The following is a 20,187-nucleotide window of genomic DNA, read 5'->3' as shown; positions in this document are numbered from 1 at the left end:
GCTGTCAGTGATTGACAGTCTGATGTTTTTTGGGGGTGGGAAAGAGGAGACAATGCCCTCGGTTTGTGAAAACGGATGCAAATCGCCGCTGTTTAGGGGGAGGGAAGAGACCAGGAATCTCCGTTGTTGCACAGAGGTTTCTTGGCCTCTGTGACAGGTGTCTTCGACGTCCCCATGGGGGCCTCAAGCCGCCCGATGGAGTGTGAGTGATCCAAGTTATCCGATGCTGAGTCCTAGGATGCAGGCCGGGTCACTACTGCAGCAGGAGATGTCTACTTGCAGTAGACGCATCCTGCTGCATTACCACACAGCGCTATCACTGCTGCTTCTAAGGAATCCATAGCAACTCCATCCACATCTGAATGACCCTTGTAGTCTTTAGATTGACATTCATAATGTGGACACATGATGTTTAAATGTCAACATGTCAACATCCTGAGGGAGGATTAGGGTAGGGCAGATGTTCTCATTGGGGCGCTGCTCCATCAGACAGCCGGAAGTCACATTCACATAACCGCCTGGACCTGGAAGACGCTGTTGCAGGCGTCGGGGGGAAGGTAACTCACCACTGGCCCACCAGGGACGATATATCTGCATTCTAATATGTCAACATATCAGCAGTGTCTACATAATGGGGGTAATTCCAAGTTGATCGCAGCAGGAATTTTTTTTGCAGTTGGGCAAAACCATGTGCACTGCAGGGGAGGCAGATATAACATTTGCAGAGAGAGTTAGATTTGGGTGGGTTATTTTATTTCTGTGCAGAGTAAATACTGGCTGCTTTATTTTTACACTGCAAATTATATTGCAGATTGAACACACCACACCCAAATCTAACTCTCTCTGCACATGTTATATCTGCCTCCCCTGCAGTGCACATGGTTTTGCCCAATTGCTAACAGAATTCCTGCTGCGATCAACTTGGAATTACCCCCAAGGAACGTCGACTTGGTTAATGGTGAAATTATGATCATGTTGACTTTATTACAGTGGACATACCATTCCACACGGGATCAGCATGAGATCCCGGCTGTCAGGAGACCAATGCTGGGATGCCGACAGCCGGGATCCCGGCAGCGAGTACAGCGTGTCTCCTTGCTGGCTCGCTGTGCTCGTCACGCCTTGGTACTGGTGGCGACGTTCGGTCGCTACAGGGTTCTATTCCCCTTCGGGTGGTGGCGTTGACCACCTCCCAAATGGGGAAATTACTTGGGGGTAAATTCAATTGAAGTCGAAAACTGCCGTCTGTCGAAAAGACGGCAGTTTTCGACTTTTTAAGGACGAATCCTGATTCGACCTATTCAATATTTTGCTAAATTTTTCGACAAGTCGATAAATTCGACTTGTCGAAAAGCACGCGGATCGGCGGAATAGCTGCCGATCCACGTGTTGATGTCGAAAACGGGGCCAAATCCGAGGTTTTGGCCCCCTTTTTGACCATCTCAGTCCGACATAAAAATGATGTCGGACTGAGATGCGGACCCAGAGGAGGCGAGGGGGGGGGGAGCCGCAGGGGGACAACCGGCGTACATACAGGGAGATCAGCGCTATAGTAGCGCTGCAGCTGGATGTCACTCACCCGCCCGACCTCACGGCAGCTTCCACCCGGCTCCAGCACGCTGCTGGAGCCGGGTGGAAGCTGCCGTGAGGTCGGGCGGCTGAGTGAGATCCTGCTGCGCGCTGATCTCAATGTATGCCCGCCGGCTGTCCCCCCGTGGCTCACCCCCCCTCTCCTCCTCTGGGTCCCATCTAAATTCGACTTGAAAAAGTCGAATTTTAGATGGGATTGAATAGGGGTTGTCGGATCCATTCTGACAAATACATGTCGGAATGGATCCGGCTTTATTTGAATATACCCCTTAGTCTTTTAAAAACAGGAATGTTTTAAGTGACTAATTTCTATAATAGTATATAGAGGGAGCGCACATATGCATAAAAAATACACAATTTATTTTAAATATCAAAACAATTATCCTGGAATCTTATCCAAACCACACTGTTGAAAAACAATATAATGATCACATTAGAAACATGCAGTAGTTCCATATCAAAGTTCATTAATAGTCCATGTTTTCTCTGACGTCCTAGTGGATGCTGGGAACTCCGTAAGGACCATGGGGAATAGCGGCTCCGCAGGAGACTGGGCACAAAAAAGAAAGCTTTAGGACTACCTGGTGTGCACTGGCTCCTCCCCCTATAACCCTCCTCCAAGCCTCAGTTAGATTTTTGTGCCCGACCGAGCTGGGTGCAATCTAGGGGGCTCTCCTGAGCTTCTTAGAAAAAGTTAGTTTTAGGTTTTTTATTTTCAGTGAGACCTGCTGGCAACAGGCTCACTGCATCGAGGGACTAAGGGGAGAAGAAGCGAACCTGCCTGCTTGCAGCCAGCTTGGGCTTCTTAGGCTACTGGACACCATTAGCTCCAGAGGGACCGAACACAGGCCCAGCCTCGGAGTCCGGTCCCAGAGCCGCGCCGCCGGCCCCCTTACAGAGCCAGAAGCAGGAAGAGGTCCGGAAAATCGGCGGCAGAAGACATCAGTCTTCACCAAGGTAGCGCACAGCACTGCAGCTGTGCGCCATTGCTCCTCATGCACACCACACACTCCGGTCACTGATGGGTGCAGGGCGCTGGGGGGGGGGGGGGGGCGCCCTTAGCAGCAATATAAACACCTTGGCTGGCAAAAATACATCACATATAACCCCCAGGGCTATATGGATGTATATTAACCCCTGCCAGATTCCAGAAAAAAGCGGGAGAAAAGTCCGCCGAGAAGGGGGCAGAGCCTATCTCCTCAGCACACTGGCGCCATTTTCCCTCACAGCTCCGTTGGAGGGAAGCTCCCTGGCTCTCCCCTGCAGTTAATACACTACAGAAAGGGTTAAAAAGAGAGGGGGGGCACAATTTAGGCGCAGTATACAAATATATGCAGCTATAAGGGAAAACACTTTTTTATAGGTGCTATCCCTGTGATATATAGCGCCCTGGTGTGTGCTGGCATACTCTCCCTCTGTCTCCCCAAAGGGCTTTGTGGGGTCCTGTCCTCTATCAGAGCATTCCCTGTGTGTGTGCTGTGTGTCGGTACGGCTGTGTCGACAGGTATGTGGAGGATAATGAGGTGGAGGGGAGCGAATGCCTGTAAATATGTTGTCACCCCCTGCGGGGTCGACACCGGGGTGGTTGAACTTATGGACGTGAAAGTGTCAACTCCTTACATAAAAGGTCGACGACACGGAACAGCCGGCTACTCAGCTTGTGCCTGTTCCAGCGTCTCAAATGTCATGGGGGGCTTTAAAATCGCCCGCTACCTCAAATAACAGACACAGATGTCGACACGGATACTGACTCCAGTGTCGACATCGATGAGACTGGTGTACCCTCCAAATAGGTCCATCCGTTACAGGATTGAGGCAATGAAAAATGTATTACACATTTATGATTATACCCCAGGTACCACATAAAAGGGTCTTGTGTTTGGTGAGAGAAAACTATTAGTAGTTTTTCCTGCATCTGAGAAATTAAATGAGGTGTGTGAGGAAGAGTGGTCTTCCCCCGGTAAGAAATTGATAATTTCTACAACGGTTATTGGCAGCGTACCCTTTCCAGCCAGAGGATAGGTCACGCGAGGAAACACCCCATAGGGTAGATACAGCGCTTACACGCTTATCAGAAAAGGTGGCACTACCGTCTCCGGATACGGCCGCCCTGAAGGAACCTGCTGATAGAAAGCAGGAGTTTACCCTATAAGATATGGTCACACACTAGGGCATTATATTGCGACCAGCCGTTGCTTCGGCATGGATGTGCAGTGCTCCCGCTGCGTGGTCAGATTCCCTGTCGGAAAATAACTATGGATAGGGACAATATTTTGCTGAAAATAGAGTATATAAAAGACGTGGTCTTATACATGCGTGATGCTCAGAGGGATATTTGCCGGCTGGCATCAAAAAATAAGCGCTAGGTCCATTGCCGCCAGACGGGGGTTATGGACTTGACAATGGTCAGGCGATGCCGACTCGAATCGGCACATGGAAGTTGCCCTATAAGGGGGTAAAACTGTTTGGGGATAGTTTTTCAGACCTCGTTTCCACAGCTACTGCTGGGAAATCGATTTTTTTGCCACAGGCTACCCCACAACAAAGGAAAGCACCGTATCATCAAGTACAGTCCTTTCGGCCCCAGAAAAGCAAGAAGGCTAGAGGCTCATCCTTTCTGCCGAGAGGCAAAGGTAGAGGAAAAAAGCTGCAACACACAGCTAGTTCCCAAGAGCAGAAGTCCTCCCTGCGTCCGGTAGGTCCACAGCATGGTGCTGGGGCTGCTCAGGCGGACCCGGGTACGGTGGGGGCCCGTCTCAGATATTTCAGCGGACAGTGGGCTCTCTCACATGGATCCCTGGGTCCTTCAAGCAGGATCTCAGGGGTACAGGCTGGAGTTCGAGACGTTCTTCCCCCCGCCGTTTCCTAAAATCTGCCTTACCGGCACTTCCCTCTGCCAGGGAGACGGTGTTGGTGGATATTCAACACTATAATCACAACAAGTGATTGTCAAGGTACCCCTCCTTCAGCAAGGAAGGGGTTACTATTCCACAGTGGTTGTGGTACCGAAACGGTTCGGCGAGACCCATCTTGAAATTAAAATACTTAAACTTTTATATCAGAAGATTCAAGTTCAAGATGGAATCGCTCAGGGCGGTTATTACGAGCCTGGACGAGGGGAATTACAGGGTCTCCCTGGACATCAAGGATGCGTACCTGCATGTCCCCATTTACCCCCCTCACCAGGAGTACCTCAGATATGTGGTACAGGACTGTCACTATCAGTTCCAGACGCGGCCGTTGGAGTTGTCCACGGCACCGAAGGTCTTTACCTAGGTAATGGCCGAAGTGACGATACTCCTTCGCAAGAAGAAAGTTTTTATTTTCCCGTACTTGGACGATCTCCTGATAAAGGCGAGGTCCAAAGAACAGTTGGTAGTGGGGGTAGCAGAAGTGCTACAACAGCACGACTGGATTCTCAATATTCCAAAGTCACAGCTGGTCCCGACGACATGTCTTCTGTTCCTGGGAATGTTTCTGAACGCAGACCAGAAAAGAGTGTTTCTTCCAGTGGAAAAAGCCGAGGAGTTGTCATCTCTAGTCAGAGACATCCTAAAACCAGGACAGGTGTCGGTACATCAATGCACACGAGTCCTGGGAAAAATGGTAGCTTCGTACGAAGCATAATTCCATTCGGAAGACTCCACGCAAGGACGTTCCAGTGGGACCTGTGGGACTAATGGTCCGGGTCCCATCTACAGATACAACAGCGGATAACCCTGTCAGCAAGAAACAGGGTGTAGCTGCTGTGGTGGCTGCAGAGGGCTCATCTACTAGAGGGCCGCAGATTCGGAATACAGGACTGGGTCCTGGTGACCACGGATGCCAGCCTTCGGGGCTGGGGTGCAGTCACACAGGGAAGAAATTTCCAAGGAGATTTCGCTTCACATAAATATTCTGCAGCTCAGGGCCATTTACAATACCCTAAGCCAAGCAAGGCCCCTGCTTCAGAACCAGCCGGTACTGATCCAATCAGACGACATCACGGCGGTCGCCCATGTAAACAGACAGGGCGGCACATGAAGCAGGATGGCGATGGCAGAAGCCACAAGGATTCTCCGATGGGCGACCTACACCCAGGAGAATGGGGACTTCATCCAGAAGTTTTTCAAAATGCGGGTAAACCGTTGGGAATGACCACGGGTGGACATGATGGCGTCCCGCCTCAACAAGAAGTTGAAAAGATATGGCGCCAGGTCAAGGGACCCTCAGGCGATCGCTGGGGACGCTCTAGTGACACCATGGGTGTACCAGTCGGTTTATGTGTCTCCTCCTCTACCTCTCATACCCAAGGTACTGAGAATAATAAGAAGGCGAGGAGTGAAAACCATACTCGGGGTTCCGGATTGGCCATGAAGAGCTTGGTACCCGGAACTTCAAGAGATACTGGCAGAGGACCCTTGGCCTCTGCCGCTCAGACAAGACCTGCTGCAGCAGGGACCCTGTCTGTTCCAAGACTTACCGCGGCTGCGTTTGACGGCATGGCGGTAGAACACCGGATCCTAAAGGAAAAGGGTATTCCGAAGGAAGTCATCCCTACCCTGATCATAGCCAGGAAGGATGTCACCGCAAGACATTATCGCCGCGTTTGGCGAAGATTTGTTGCTTGGTGGGAGGCCATGAAGGCCCCGACGGAGGAATTTCAACTATGTCGATTCCTGCACTTCCTGCAAGCAGGGGTGACGTTTGGGCCTCAAATTGGGGTCCATCAAGGTCCAGATTTCGGCTCTGTCGAATTTCTTCCAGAAAGAACTGGCTTCACTGCCTGAAGTTCAGACTTTGGTTAAAGGAGTACTACATATTCAGCCTCCTTTTTGTGCCTCCTGTGGCACTTTTTGGATCTCAACGTGGTGTTGGATTTCCTAAAGTCGCATGGGTAGAGCCACTTAAAACCATGGAGCTAAAGTATCTCCCGTGGAAAGTGGTCATGCTGTTGGCCTTGGCCAGGCGTGTGTCAGAATTGGCGGCTTTGTCATGTAAAAGGCCTTATCTGATTTTCTATATGGATAGGGCAGAGTTGAGGACTCGTCCTCAGTTTCTCCCGAAGGTGGTCTCAGGTTTTCACTTGAACCAACCTATTGTGGTGCCTGCGGCTACTGGGGACTTGGAGGATTCCAAGTTGCTGGACGTAGTCAGGGCCCTGAAAATTTTATTTTTCCAGGACGGCTGGAGTCAGGAAAACTGACTCGCTGTTTATCCTGATGGCACCCAACAAGCTGGGTGCTCCTGCTTCTAAGCAGTCTATTGCGCGCTGGATTTGTAGCACTATTCAGCTGGCGCATTCTGCGGTAGGATTACCGCAGCCTAAATCAATAAAAGCCCATTCCACAAGGACGGTGGGCTCATCTTGGGCGGCTGCCCGAGGGGTCTCGGCTTTACAACTTTGCCGAGCAGCTACTTGGTCATGGGCAAACACGTTTGCAAAATTCTATGATTTTGATACCCTGGCTGAGGAGGACCTGGAGTTCTCTCATTCGGTGCTGCAGAGTCATCCGCACTCTCCCGCCCATATGGGAGCTTTGGTATAATCCCCATGGTCCTTACGGAGTTCCCAGCATCCACTAGGACGTCAGAGAAAATAAGAATTTACTTACCGATAATTCTATTTCTCGTAGTCCGTAGTGGATGCTGGGCGCCCATCCCAAGTGCGGATTGTCTGCAATACTTGTACATAGTTATTGTTAACTAATCGGGTTCTTGTTGTGAGCCATCTATTCAGAGGCTCCTCTGTTATCATGCTGTTAACTGGGTTTCATATCACAAGTTGTACGGTGTGATTGGTGTGGCTGGTATGAGTCTTACCCGGGATTCAAAATCCTTCCTTATTGTGTACGCTCGTCCGGGCACAGTATCCTAACTGAGGCTTGGAGGAGGGTCATAGGGGGAGGAGCCAGTGCACACCAGGTAGTCCTAAAGATTTCTTTTTTGTGCCCAGTCTCCTGCGGAGCCGCTATTCCCCATGGTCCTTACGGAGTTCCCAGCATCCACTACGGACTACGAGAAATAGAATTATCGGTAAGTAAATTCTTATTTTAAGTGACCCCTCTGTGAAATTGGGAGTGTACGGAAAATGACGGGCATCTGGCAGCTATAGAGCAATTCTAAGTGAAGTGAAAGTGATACAGGATAACAGGGTAGAAAGCAGGCCTTAGGTTTACTGTAGGGTTATAAGAACCACAGGATACATGGAGCATATAACAATTCAGTACACATTATGTTGCAATGTAACTGCTATTCATATATAGGAAACCAACATCAGCAGCCATTCATCTCACAGGTCACAGCCTGGGAAAGCTGTCTCATAAGTATCAGAGGACTTGTAATCTAGAACAATAAAGCGGGTCTTGACAAAAGCATCATATTTTTCACAATAGGGGAGAGTAATTTCCTCTATTGCTCTCGTCTTTTTTACTCCCATAAAGCTACAAGTGTATGAATACGGATTTTCTTTTCTTCCAAAACCCTGGAAGCTTATCTTGTAAAATCATGTTAGAACTGTTACGCAGGTGAGCTGCGAGGCACTTTTTCTGTCTGTTTCCTTGTATGGTACTGTAATGAGGAAGAACCCACCATGTATCCATAGCAATATCATCCCCTATTGTAGCTGTGTCACCTGCTTGTTTTAGTGTCACTGAATGGGCTGTCGGGATCCCAGTGTTCATGAGACCGATTCTGGAATTCTGCCAGCTGGTGAAATACAGATAAAGAAATCCCACCCGCCACACGGTATAGCCATTCGGTTGGTGGGTCCATGCCACCAACCGAGTGGGAATAGAACCTATGGCAAGCGAAGTGAGCCACTAAGACCGAAGTGCGGCTGTCCGTATACTGACATCCGGCATCCTGTCTGCTGGTAAATCATACCGGACCTGACAGGAGGTATCAGTGCTGGGGGAGTAGAAAGAAAGTAGACTGTGTCAGTAGATCTGACAGCGAGTGAGAGTTGAGGGATTGGAGGGAGCAGCTAGATATCATGTAGCAGATTATGGGGTACATGCAGTGACGTGCAGTGAGGTAAATGGCTGGGGAGGCACTGTCTAGTATCAGAGCCAGATTTACACACATATACAGTATATGAATCCGAGGGTCCATGTGGGCAATATACAAAGGTGCGGCAGTTTATACAGCTGGAAATTTGGTAAGTTTTTATTAGATATGTGCAGACAAGGTAAACCATAGACCAGTATAATCCAGAGTTTTGTCTGTAAAAATGATTATAATAATACAAAGAATATATTTATGATATCTTCTTGTATTTTTCATATTTTTATAATCAAAACTCTGGAGTATGACAGGAGAGGCTCTTCCTCACCTCACCACACGTCACTGGGTACATGTACTAATGAAAGATAAGGGGAAAAACACAAAAAAAGCAGAGATAATTCCTGTATAAATTGCTTCTCGATATGTACACGTGTCCTCATACATCTTGCCTCAATATGTCACTCAGCAGGAGATGCCTGGCGCAAGTGAGATGACAGGTCCCTTGCAACTCCATTAGCGTCGGGCATTTTTTGTTGCCGAAAATGCAATGTGAATAAGAGGCACAAACAGATTCTGCTGATTAAAATATTTGGCATGCCTATATCTTGTGTGCGACCGTGGCTGTATCTGCCTACCAAATGCTACATTACAGAGTTTTCTAGGAAAACAAGTAGAATAGCATTTTGTATGCAGATACAGACGAGGTGGCACACAGAATATAGATATGCCGCATATATTTTAATCAGCATAAACTGCGTGTGCATCTTATTAGCATCATTTTGCGAATAAGACACATTGTAATTGAAAAATCCGCACAAAAAGACGCTCAGCGCTAGCAAGTCACACCACAGCATGGCGTCATTAGAATGACTGTTTAACGTGCAGGGAGGCTAGATGTATGTGGACACATCTGTACCAAAGGGATATCTCTGTGATCTGCCCATAAGCACTAAACCAGGCTTGATTATCAGTGCCACTAGTAGACCCAGATATAGTATTGCTAAGAACAAAAGTCACTTACCGACCTGCAGCTGCCAATAACCGATTCCTGCTTCACTACGATAATAGGCAAAGAATGAGCTGCATTTTCTCCACAACAAGTGGAGTCTTAGTACATGTACCCCTATATAATAGTCATCTGAATGCATGTGGTAAAACTGCCCTGCTTACGTACTGCTGTCTGTCATATTGCTATGTAAGCTGAAAAATAGAAACTTGTTGTGACAGGATGACCGGCCACCATCACTCTCCTACACTGTCATCTAAAGCCATTCATTCCACATGCTCCTACCACCGACACCTGGAACCATTTACTTTTGGATATGTATGGACATCTGGCTGCAAGACCTCCTGGTCGGTTTTGGATAATTGCCACCAGAACCACAGTTTGTACTGAGTAGTTGTCAGAGGGTTTAGACTTAGAGACCCTTGGCTCAATCCAGACAGCCGGGGAATAGAGTAGCATTTGGCGCTACTCTGGTAGTCACAGGCTTGCAGGCCCTCTTTTTATCCAGTTCTAGCACACGATACCAGAGGAAGTTACACACAATACCAGAGGGAGTAAGCCTTGGTCCCTTAACCCAGTGGTTGCCAAACTGGGTGCCATGACTCTTGCAGGGATGCCACAGGTTGGTGGTCCGATATCAACTAAAGTGACTTGTGGTCAATGTGACAGGCAAAACCAGTGCTTGTGGTTGCCAATCCTAAAATATGTGGACAAGGAGAAACTCAGCCCTGTCCACCACCACATAACAGAACCCAAGGGGGACGGGTAAGCACAATTTGCTTCATTTAATATTTTTTGCTTATTTTCTCAACAAGAAAATATTGGCCTAGAGGTGCCATGGAAATAAATCTGATACTCTAGGGCGCCGTGATTCCAAAAAGTCTGGTAACCACTGCCTTAACCAATTCAGCATAATGCATGTGCTGTGCATGCACACATTTCACAATGTCCCTAATGGAGGAGCATCTTCAAGGCATTTCCAGTGGGAAATAATTCAGGCATCTGGCGGCATTAAGGATATGAAATGCCAATTATCTGAGGGCCTATCCAAGGAGTCTGAAGGAAGTCTCAATAGAAAAGACCATGGGTTTCTGTTAATAGGAGACTTTGTTACTGTATGTTGTACACATCTGTAGGTCTGATACTGTATCTGCTTCAGAAAAGTCACAATCTTTGGGCTGACCAGACAAATGTAGAGAAAGGTGCCAAACACACGGTTCTTTACTTTATTGTCACTAATCTGCATAAAATGGGACATTTTCATATATGTAGAAATGTCAAGAAACTTCTATTTGAAATTAGATTTAACACAAGAAAGTAACACCTAAACAGACAAAGCTGTCTCTAGTTATGGTGCCTGGAATGATGTTATGAGGGAAACGGTTAGGGTGTAATTAAGCCTCATGACCAACAACTGAATTTGTATTATCCATCATGTGTGTGTACATGTCTTTACGAATACAGTATAATTGATGGCTTACTTGCAGTTGTTAACATTGTATTTTTTTTCTATCTTTAAACATTTATACCAAACAAAAAAGTATCATCATCATTATCATTTGTGAGTAGTATTTGTTGCAATACAATATGGGGCGTTTAAAAAAGTGAAGTTTTACTTCAGTGGAGTAACTGCTTTTTATAACATTGGAAAATCATTCATGTGCCTCTGTTACTGACATTTATGCAAATTTGTTCCAAGAACTGTAATGAATGGGAACCACTGGTGAACTCACAATGTATACAATAAAGAATAACAGATTCATGGGGAAAAAAAACAGGTTACGTTATCAGGGTCATGGAGCAGGGAAGGCACAGTTTCACATTGACTTATGAAAAGTAAACTTTTATCAAGAAACAAAGATGTCCTTCGTTGCAAATGGGGGTAATTCAGAGACCTGATCGCTGCTGCAAATTTGTTAGCAGTTGGGCAAAAACATGTGCACTGCAGGGGGGTCAGATATAACATGTGCAGAGAGAGAGTTAGATTTGGGTGGGGTGTGTTCAATCTACAATCTAAATTGCAATGTAAAAATAAAGCAGCCAGTATTTACCCTGCACAGAAACAAAATAACCCACTCAATCTAACTCTCTCTGCAAATGTTATATCTACCACACCTGCAGTGCACATGGTTTTGCCCAACTGCTAGCAAATTTGCTGCTGCGATCAGGTCTCTGAATTAGGCCCCATGTCGCTCAGTCTGAGTGCCTCTGATGATGCGCAGGCTGATCTGCTCTTTCGGGTCGCTGAGGGCTCTCTTGTAGCAAGTAAGATTGCAACTGCTAATTTATTCACGCCCAGAAAATGCCATCTGAATGTCCATGGCACATCTGCGTTTGGCCGATCACTCCCCATTACCACCCCCATACGCGGGCTTCCTGTCACTCACTCTGTGACTAATTCCTCGGTGCAACCGAAATCCCAATTCACTCACTGCGCATGCGAACTGCGGCTCATACGCATGCACAATAAGAAAACTGACCAATGTGTAACCGCACCTGAATGAGCCTCACTGCCTCCTAAAGACAGAGTTTTTACTGTGACTGTCATGGTAACATACAGTAAGTGCTTAAGACCCCTGGAGTAGGATAGTGCCGGGTGACATGTAAAAACATGCCGGGTAGAGTTCCCATGAAATTGATCCTGGGGAGGACTATGGAAAGGTAGATAAATCTTTTCTAACATGTAATTTCTCTAGATTGGAACGATTTGTCTCAGAAATAACAGAATATACAGGGGGACTACTAGATCACATTGGTTTTCTTAGCTTCCAACTAATTTATAGAATAGAGGAATAGAGCGGTGAAAGTGTTTTATCAGAACTTCCTTGCTGTATAGTGTTCCCAATGAGTGATGGAACAGATTTTGGGCACTTATCCATTTGCTTGTGTTATTTCTGGCAATATTAGCATTAAAGTGCATTTGCCAGGTTTTAACAGAATACTCTGAACAAGTAATATTGAATGCAAGAGTCATCTTAAATTTGCTAAATTGTTCCCCCCAAAGTTTTGCATAACATGATATTAAGGTTACTTGGGAATACCTGCACTTTAAATGCTATGCATTCATTTTATAAGTAATTCACAGTATACTGTACCAAACTTTTCTTTTGACTCTATGAGCAAACCAGTGAGGTGCTAGACATACAGTAGGAGGAACACCAACAATCACTTTTAGTGTAGGAGTGAAAAGAGATCGGATACAATGTGAATGTATCCATGAAAGTGACAGATGCAAATGTATATTAATAAAAAGGGAATCTTCAGGGTTTCCGGTTCCTGGCACTCTCACATTCCTCCTAGTGGATTGCGGCCAGTGGAATAAATATGGGGGAGTGTAATTCCTCAGCAGAAGCTGCTGAGTGTTCAATCAAGTACAGTGCACATTTTCTTCTTCCCTTGTCTTTGCAGTTTCTGCCAGCTCATTTTGTCTTTATGCAAATGAACATTCCCTTTTTGCAGAGAACTGCAATACAGTATTTTATAGTTATTATAAATTGTAAAATTGTTGCCATTGCTATATTGTATGTCAGCATCAATTAAAATACTTAAAATTAGATGGGCAGATTTTATTGAAAATGCAGCAACCTTCCACTCAAGACGGCAGTTGCATAATATAAGGCAGGAATAGATGATAATGTGCATAGCCAGATACTGTGATGATGTCCGGCAGCAATCTGCTATGTAATGGTTCCTCACACTTTTAATACATATACTTTGTAGTTCATTTGTAGGACTGACTGGAGTGATCAGAAGAGATGCCTTCTACATCCTGTCTTTGACCATTTTTTCTTTTATCTCTATTATAAATGCTTCCCAATAGCTGCAGAGTATATTTACTTTTGCTGTTTCAGTGTTCAGTCTGTATGTTGTATTGATCTATAATCCCTTTGTGTATAGATATACAAAGAATCACAGCCAGTCATTGGCATATTATTTTATGTTCCTCTGCATTTCCATTGTATGAGACGAAAGTAGTTTATAAAGAGATGTATTAGTTAGGGTGGTGATGTAAATTATGATGCCCACTGAATCGTCATTGAAATTTGCCACATTTTTAAAAACAACTTACATTTAGGCCAGTTTTCTATTTTTCACCCTGAAGGGCTTAGTAAATGGGCCACGAGGTCCCTGTAGAATCATCACATATTATGGGGTAAATTTACTAAGATGGGAGTTCTATTTAAGATGGGATGTTGCCCATAGCAAACCATTCAGATTCCAGGTATTATCTTCTAGAAGGTGCTAGATAAATGAGAAGTAGAAGCTGATTGGTTGCTATGGGCAACATCCCATCTTAAATAGAACTCCCATCTTAGTAAATTTACCCCTATGTTTCTGTGTGTGTTTTAGGTAATGACATTTGCTAGTTTTTGAGATACAGAAGTCAGAAGTGAGTGATGTTTTCATTAATTAGCGGTACTTTGTGCAGAAACATAATGTACTAGCCTACTCCGGAATTGAATCGGCCTCTTAAAGTGCACATGCTGCCTACACATAATGGGGGAAGCCATATTTCATAAAATGCAGTCTGTCATTTGACTAGAAACTAGTGGCAATAAATGTCTCAGTGACGTCACAGGTTTCAAGAGAATTAAGAAGCTGCTTTCTCTGAGCAGCTGTCGTCTTTGTGTGTAGGCAATTGATGCACTTTAATTGCCAGTGAGTTGTTACTGGAGCTCACGGGGAGTCATAGTGTAGTACATCAAAGATATTACAAAAGATTAAGGACTCATTAATGCCAGCAAATTATAATCCTTTGGATAAGAGCAGAATACAAGTTACACATAACATTCGACCTATATGAAACAGTCCTAAGAGATCTTTTTGATTCCAGTATCTTTATTTTATTTATTAACACTCAAAAAAATGTTTTAAAAATAGTCAAACCATTGCCTTGCAGTAATGCCACACATCAAAGACTGGAGGGAAAGAATCTTATATCATCTGCTCTATTAAAGTTGACAGTGTCATGTGTAACAGAAAGGATGAAGAACATTTTGTGTGGGGTATCATCACCCCATCCCCAGCTGCAGAACAGAACTACTGATGATGTACAATACAACATTGCATTAGTCAATTGATAGGATTTATTAGCATCTGGGCTGTTTCTAAACAATTTGGCACCCAGTGCCAACAGTTAAAATACCCCCCCCCCCCCCCCATCCCACAGATGGTTGTGTAAAAAAAGGTGCACATATTTTGTTAGGGACTATTATAGCAGTATTCCATGCAGATGACCAGACCACATGGAATTCTACAGAAACACTGGCCGCAGGCACCCTGTGCGACTCCACGGCTCCCCTGACCCTAGAAACGTCCCTGATGAGTATCCCTTTCTGTATATTTACTATGGGGCTCATGTTGAGTTGTGCGTACGCCTGTGGCTTAACAAAAAATATGCAAATTTGTAATATGCATGTCAACGAAAAAGCGCTTAACCTTGTCCGTATGAACATTTGATACTTCTGCAAGTAGGCTATTTTTCCATGCAGAATTGTAGAGCTCTTTGTATGCACATGTGTGACGTGCATGAGCCCCTACATGCATTCATAAGCAGGACTGTGCAGGAGAAGCCTAAATAACTAATCTGAATTCTTCTCTTTTTGGGGTAGATGGCACTTAATTACTGTTACATCTGCCATGGTTTGCTGTATTAGTAGTATAGGCACATTACAAGTGCCCATTATTTTTCTTATCTGTTTATGTTGGAGGATCGTGCTCTCACTGACTCTTCGGTCCATTCCCATAGTAACAGGCTCACTGCACATGCGCAACCTCCAACCCAATGTGCTTTTTGCAGCTTACTGCGCATTCTTCTTCCTCCATACTGCTAGGAAGTGCTCACAAGTGTCCCAGAGCCACTGAACCATATATAGATGCAGTTGTGCCACTCCTTACCACTGTATCACCACCACGTATGGAAATACAAGTTCCACTGCCACCACTGCATCTATTATCCCTGTGCATATCCTAGATACCGCATGCTACCCCTGTTAACCCACTCCTGGCTGGATCTGCATCATGGGTATGGTTCATTAGGCCAACAGTGAAAAAGTTGAAAGTGTCTAGGTCAACACCAAAATGTCAACTTGCACAAGGTCGACATAAGAAAAAGGTTGACACAAGCATAAGGTTGACATGAAAATGGTCGATGCATGAAAAGGTTGTAGGCTTGTACACTGAGCTAATTTAGAGTTGTACACTAATGTAATTGCGATTTTGTAGGCTACAGAACTGCTAGTGTTAGCAAGTGAAGCTGACGCCCAGAAATGAAAAGAGACGCCCATCGGAGTGATCGCAAACTCATTCACAACTGTGTACACATTCGCAGCCTACACGCAACAATGGGGAAAATCAACTGGCAGTGCGAAAGGCAGTGCAATTGCAGCTCATGTGCAGTCTGCCGATAAATCGCCCAATTGTGAAAACATTGGCATAGCGTACAACTCTGAATTAGGCCATGAGTTGCATTCTATTTTGAGCTGTGCTCATGCAGTGATCCATCCATTTTCACTTTGATACCCTGCATTATAGGTGGGGCTGGTGCAAATGCTGATGATAGAAATTACAGCTGCTCTTGGAAGTGGAGAGCTGGGGGAGGTGAGGTTGCATAAATGGATCCGACTCAGAATACCGTGGCATATTTTCATGTGACCTCTGATCTCTGAAAACAGAATTGCGACCGCATTATGTGTGAATCAGGCCCATTATTTAGTGACTGTGTCATTTACTGTGATAGAAACACTGGTAAAGTGATAAACTAGAGATATGTTTTTACCAGGTTTCTGGCCTATATATTTTACACCCCCAGGAAATATCTGTTTTGCTAAACAGACTTGACTAGCGTTTGTGCTTTCAGTAAAAGCTGGAAATGGGTCCTGAGGGTGTGGATGTGAGAGAGAATGGAGGGTTCCATTCACAAAGTCCATTTTGAGTATTTAGGCCTTCAGTCTGAGAAACGAATAATTAAGTGCCTGCACCTTGTAAGAGGCTGTTAAAAGCTGTGTCAGGCCTGTTACGAGACACTGTGATTTACCGACTGTAAGTACTGTCCATATGACTGTGGTAGGGGCATTAGATCCTACCACCCTGAGAGAGGGAATCTATTGTGTTTAGTTAGTGCCCAGATGGGCTAGGATTTTTTTTCTATGTTTTGTTTTATGTACTGCACAATAAAGCTAGTCATGGCTAGATTGCATGAAAACCCTGGACTGGTGTGCTGTTTTACTGGCTGCTGTGTGTTTGGAGGTGCCCATCTACCCTAGGTGAGGGCACCCCTACCCTGATCTCCTCACAATACCTATGATCTTATGTGCATTCTATGGTTACCACTAACAAAATTGAACAAACAAGAAAGAGGAATCCTTCAGGAGCGCTGTGGAATTAAGAGCAGCTGTGATAACCAAGCAAATGCTGATCAGCTCATCAGCGTGTTGCAAATTGAAACCAGGAAAGATCTTGGTAATATTTACAGCGCTATTTCTCGATTGATTTTAAATATGCATAGTTCTTCTTCCTCAAAAAAAGGGATAATATCAATCCAAAAAATACTTATGTCCATCCAAGTATAAAACCCCAAAAAAATTTATTGTAAAACCACAATCTAAAAACCGTCTCAACTTATAGACATCAACTGATTTTATCAGGTCAGCGTTTAATCACCAAACTATGCATATTTAAAATCAATCGAGAAATAGCGCTGTAAATACTAACAAAATTTACTTTTGTCAGTTTGCAAATTGCAACAAGCACTCTTAAGTTACACAGTATTCAAAGTCCAGCAATTATAACCATGGTCAGACAGAGACTGGAAACCTGAGAGCTGCTTGATACCTCATTTTCTAACCTTTGTTCTGTTTAATACTGTAGTTAATTTAATTCGCCCTTACCCCTGCTCCGTTGGCAATCACACTAGTTTATATTGCACTCTGAATGATTCTCCTAAGCAGATTTTGATCTCCCCAGCAACCTGCCTCCAAGCTGTGGTAATTCATATATTCAAATACTAATCATTACAGATCCCTCTATCTACCAGGTCCTGGTAGTGTGTGACATAAGAGACATATGATCATGTGCCTTTAATTAAATCGGGACTGGCTGATAAATAGGTATTTGTTAAAGGAATGTCATAAAGGAATCAGGCATTGACCAAGACTTGTATGGACACAGTAAACATTATGGGGTATATGCAATTGCGGTCGAATTCCCGAAATTGTCAAAAAACTGGACTTTTTCGCCCAAAAAAAAAATTCGACAATGCAATTCAGTACTTTCCAGCAAAAAAACGGACTTTCAAATTCGACTTTTTGAAATTCGACATTTGTCAAATTCGACTTTTCTGCAATGGTACAAATGCAGCAATTCGACAAAAGTATATTCAATTGAAGTTTTGAAATTCGACAACAGTGCTTTTAGACAGTAAATTCGTCATTTTCAATCCGCCACACTTTGGTGGGTGAATCTAATAAAAAAAAATTAAAACATGTTTGTTTTGGTGTTTTTTTTATTGGTAATAGCATATCTATTTATATTAGAAGGGATTAGGTACTTGGTTTGTCTTTTTGGGAGGCACAAGTATTATTTATATATTTTTAAAAATATTATTTTTTTTATTTTATTTTTTTATAAACGGAATGGTAAAATCCCGAAAAAAAATGGCGTGGGGTCCCCCCTCCAAAGCATAACCAGCCTCTGGCTCTTTGAGCCGGTCCTGGTTCTAAAAATCCGGGGGGAAAATGGACAGGGGATCCCCCGTATTTTTAAAACCAGCACCGGGCTCTGCGCCTGGTGCTGGTGCAAAAAATACGGGGGGAAAAAAGAGTAGGGGTCCCCCGTATTTTTTACACCAGCATCGGGCTCCACTAGCTGGACAGATAATGCCACAGCCGGGGGTCACTTTTATACAGCGCCCTGCGGCCGTGGCATTAAATATCCAACTAGTCACCCCTGGCCGGGGTACCCTGGGGGAGTGGGGATTCCTTCAATCAAGGGGTCCCCCCCCCAGCCACCCAAGGGCCAGGGGTGAAGCCCGAGGCTGTCCCCCCCATCCAAGGGCTGCGGATGGGGGGCTGATAGCCTTGAGAAAATGACAAGAATATTTTTTTTCCTGTAGTACTACAAATCCCAGCAAGCCTCCCCCGCAAGCTGGTACTTGAAGAACCACAAGTACCAGCATGCGGGAGAAAAACGGGCCCGCTGGTACCTGTAGTACTACTGGAAAAAAATACCCAAATAAAAACAGGAGACACACACCTTGAGAGTAAAACTTTATTGCACACCTGCCGACACACACATACTTACCTATGTTGACCCGCCGACTGCCACGTCTCCTGATCCGACGATCCGGGGTACCTGTGAATAAAATTATCCTCACCTCAATCCAGTGTCCAGATATAAATCCTCGTACTTGGCAAAACAAATAAACGAACACCCGTACCAGCGGACTGAAAGGGGTCCCATGTTTTCACATGGGACCCCTTTCCCCGAATGCAGAGACCCCCCCCTGTGACTGCTGTCACAGAAAGGTCTCTTAAGCCAATCAGCGAGCGCAACATCCTGGCACTCTGCTGATTGGCTGCACGTCTGAGCTGTCAGACAGCGCATCGCAAAGCCTCTCCATTATACTCAATGGTGGGAACTTTGCGTCAGCGGTGAGGTCACCCGCGGTCAGCGGCTGACCGCGGGTAACCCCACCACTGACGGCAAAGTTCCCACCATTGAAAGTAATGGAGAGGCTTTGCGATGCGCTGTCTGAGGTCACACGCGCATACAGCCAATCAGGTGAGTGCAACGAAGTAGCGCTTCCTGATTGGCTGAAGGGACCTGTGTGACAGGAGTAACGTGGGGTCCCGGCATTCGGGGAAAGGGGTCCCATGTGAAAACATGGGACCCCTTTCAGTCCGCTGGTACGGGTGTTCGTTTATTTGTTTTGCCAAGTACGAGGATTTATATCTGGACACTGGATTGAGGTGAGGATAATTTTATTCACAGGTACCCCGGATCGTCGGATCAGGAGACGTGGCAGTCGGCGGGTCAACATAGGTAAGTATGTGTGTGTCGGCAGGTGTGCAATAAAGTTTTACTCTCAAGGTGTGTGTCTCCTGTTTTTATTTGGGTATTTTTTTTCCAGTAGTACTACAGGTACCAGCGGGCCCGTTTTTCTCCCGCATGCTGGTACTTGTGGTTCTCCAAGTACCAGCTTGCGGGGGAGGCTTGCTGGAACTTGTAGTACTACAGGAAAAAACAATATTCTTGTCATTTTCTCAAGACTATCAGCCCCCCATCCGCAGCCCTTGGATGGGTGGGGGCAGCCTCGGGCTTCACCCCTGGCCCTTGGGTGGCTGGGGGGGGACCCCTTGATTGAAGGGGTTCCCACTCCCCCAGGGTACCCCGGTCAGGGGTGACTAGTTGGATATTTAATGCCACGGCCGCAGGGCGCTGTATAAAAGTGACCCCCGGCTGTGGCATTATCTGTCCAGCTAGTGGAGCCCGATGCTGGTGTAAAAAATACGGGGGACCCCTACTCTTTTTGTCCCCCGTATTTTTTGCACCAGCACCAGGCGCAGAGCCCGGTGCTGGTTTTAAAAATACGGGGGATCCCCTGTCCA

General features: G+C 45.5%; 1 protein-coding gene across 4 annotated transcripts in view; it reads left to right on the top strand.

Moving 5' to 3' along the window:
- SHANK3 (SH3 and multiple ankyrin repeat domains 3) overlaps positions 1-20,187 on the top strand; it is a 691,108-nt gene that overhangs the window by 279,004 nt on the left and 391,917 nt on the right. The window lies entirely within an intron of this gene.

Source organism: Pseudophryne corroboree, chromosome 6 (assembly GCF_028390025.1).
Source record: "Pseudophryne corroboree isolate aPseCor3 chromosome 6, aPseCor3.hap2, whole genome shotgun sequence".
Lineage (NCBI taxonomy): Eukaryota > Metazoa > Chordata > Amphibia > Anura > Myobatrachidae > Pseudophryne > Pseudophryne corroboree.
The sequence above is the reverse complement of the archived record's forward strand: the minus strand, read 5'-3'. Positions and strand labels throughout refer to the sequence as shown.